Source organism: Panthera leo, chromosome D1, assembly GCF_018350215.1.
Source record: "Panthera leo isolate Ple1 chromosome D1, P.leo_Ple1_pat1.1, whole genome shotgun sequence".
In the NCBI taxonomy this organism is placed as follows: Eukaryota; Metazoa; Chordata; class Mammalia; order Carnivora; family Felidae; genus Panthera; species Panthera leo.
Window position 1 is genome coordinate 63928873 of NC_056688.1, and position 3332 is coordinate 63932204.

Here is a 3332-nt window from a genome sequence, read left to right on the forward strand (position 1 = left end):
TCTCTGATTTATTTCACTTAGTATTATACTCTTTAGGCCCATCTGGGTTGTTGCAAATGGCAAGTGTTCATTCTTTTTCATGGATGATTAATGTTTGAGTATATATATTCCACTTCTTATTTATCCATTCATCTATTGATGGGCATTTAGGATGCTTCCAAGATTTGGCTATTGTAAATAATGTTGCGCAATAAACTTAGTGGTGCATATATCTTTCCAAGTTAGTCTTTTTGTATTCTTTGGGTAAATACCTGGTAGTGGAATTACTGGATCATATGGTAATTCTTTCTTTTTAATTTTTAAAATATTTTTCCTTATTTTTGAGACAGAGAGAAAGTATGAGCGGGAGAGGGGCAGAGACAGAGGGAGACAGTAATCAAAGTGGGCTCCACACTGACAGCAGAGAGTCCAATGTAGGGCTCAAACTCAGGAGCTGTGAGATCATGACCTGAGCCAAATTGGGCACTTAGCTGACTGAGCCACCCAGGTGCCCCTGGTAGTTCTATTTTTAATTTTTTGAAAAACTTACATACTATTTTCCACAATGGTTACACCAGTTTGCATTCCCACCAACGGTGTGCAAGGGTTTCTTTTTCCCCACATCCTTGCCAACATTTGTTTCTTGTGTTTTTTATTTTAGCTATTCCGGCAGGTGTGAAGTGGTATCTCATCATGGTTTTGATTTGTATTTTCCTAATGATGAGTGATGTTGAGAATCTTTTATTGTGTCTGTTCGCCATCTGGATGTCTTCTTTGGAAAAATGACTGTTTATGTTTTCTGTTCATTTTTATTGTATTATTTGGTTTTACAGTGTTGAGTTGCATAAATTCTTTATATGTTTGGATACTAATCCTTTATTGGATATGTCATTTGTAAATATCTTCTCCCATTCAGTAGGTTGCCCTTTAGTTTTGTTGATTGTTTCCTTTGCTGTGCAGAAGATTTTTATTCTGAAGTAGTCCCAACAGTTTATTTTTGCTTTTGTTTCCCTTGCCTCAGAAGACATATCTAGAAAGATGTTGCTATGACCACTGTCAGAAAACTTACTGCCTGTGCTCTTTTCTAAGATTTTTATGGTTTTCAGGTATCACATTTAGGTCCTTAACCCATTTTGAGTTTAGTTTTGTGTATGGCATGAGAAAGTGTTCTGGTTTCATTCTTTTGGATATAGTTGTTCAATTTTCCCAACACCATTTGAGAAAGGAATGTGTGTTTCTCATTCATATTTTGCCTCCTTTGTTGAGGATTAATCTACCATATAATCATGGGTTTGTTTCTGGGCTTTCTGTTCTTTTCCATACATTTATGTGTCTATTGTTGTGCCAGTACCGTATTGTTTTGATTACTACAGCTTTGCGATATATCTAGAAATCTAGGATTGTGGTATCTACAGTTTTCTCAGGATTGCTTTGGCTATTTGGGTTATTTTGTGGTTCCAGTGAATTTCAGGATTATTTATTCTACTTCTGTGAAAAATGCTGTTGGTATTTTGATAGGGATTGCATTAAACCTGTAGATTGCTTTGGGTAATATGGATATTTCAACAATATTTGTTCTTCCAATCCATAAGGATAGAATATCTTTCCATTTGTGTAGTCTTCAATTTCTTACATCAGTATTTTATAGTTTTCAGAGTACATGTCTTTTACCTGCATAGTTAAGTTTATTCCTAGATATGTTATTCTTTTTGTTCCGATTGTAAATGGGATTGTTTTCTTAATTTCTCTTTGTGCTGCTTCAATTATTAGTGTATAGAAATGCAAAAGATTTCTGTATATTGATTTTGTATCCTTTGACATCACTGAATTCATTCATCAGTTCTAATATTTTTTTGGTGGAGTGTTTAAGGTTTTCTATACTTAGTATTATGTCATCTGCAATTAGTGAAAGTTTTATTTCCTTACCAATTCGGATGCCTTTTATTTCTTTACATTGTCTGATTACTGTGTCTAAGACTTTCAATACTATGTTGAATAAAAGTGGTGAGAGTGGACATCCTTGTCAAGAGATCTTGGGGGGAAAGTCAGTTTTTCTCCATTGAGTACGATCTTAGCTATGAGTTTTTCTTTTTTATTTATTTATTTATTTATTTATTTATTTATTTATTTATTTATTTTTATTTTTTTTTTCAATATATGAAGTTTATTGTCAAACTGGTTTCCATACAACACCCAGTGCTCATCCCAAAAGGTGCCCTCCTCAATACCCATCACCCACCCTCCCCTCCTTCCCACCCCCATCAACCCTCAGTTTGTTCTCAGTTTTTAATAGTCTCTTATGCTTTGGCTCTCTCCCACTCTAACCTCTTTTTTTTTTTTTTCCTTCCCCTCCCCCATGGGTTTCTGTTAAGTTTCTCAGGATCCACATAAGAGTGAAACCATATGATATCTGTCTTTCTCTGTATGGCTCATTTCACTTAGCATCACACTCTCCAGTTCCATCCACGTTGCTACAAAAGGCCATATTTCATTCTTTCTCATTGCCACGTAGTATTCCATTGTGTATATAAACCACAATTTCTTTATCCATTCATCAGTTGATGGACATTTAGGCTCTTTCCATAATTTGGCTATTGTTGAGAGTGCTGCTATAAACATTGGGGTATAATTGCCCCTATGCATCAGTACTCCTGTATCCCTTGGACAAATTCCTAGCAGTGCTATTGCTGGGTCATAGGGTAGGTCTATTTTTAATTTTTTGAGGAACCTGCATACTGTTTTCCAGAGCGGCTGCACCAATTTGCATTCCCACCAACAGTGCAAGAGGGTTCCCGTTTCTCCACATCCTCTCCAGCACCTATAGTCTCCTGATTTGTTCATTTTGGCCACTCTGACTGGCGTGAGGTGATATCTGAGTGTGGTTTTGATTTGTATTTCCCTGATAAGGAGCAACGTTGAGCATCTTTTCATGTGCCTGTTGGCCATCCGGATGTCTTCTTTAGAGAAGTGTCTATTCATGTTTTCTGCCCATTTCTTCACTGGGTTATTTGTTTTTCGGGTGTGCAGTTTGGTGAGCTCTTTATAGATTTTGGCTACTAGCCCTTTGTCCGATGTGTCATTTGCAAATATCTTTTCCCATTCCGTTGGTTGCCTTTTAGTTTTGTTGGTTGTTTCCTTTGCTGTGCAGGAGCTTTTTATCTTCATAAGGTCCCAGTAATTCACTTTTGCTTTTAATTCCCTTGCCTTTGGGGATGTGTCGAGTAAGAGATTGCTACGGCTGAGGTCAGAGAGGTCTTTTCCTGCTTTCTCCTCTAGGGTTTTGATGGTTTCCTGTCTCACATTCAGGTCCTTTATCCATTTTGAGTTTATTTTTGTGAATGATGTGAGAAAGT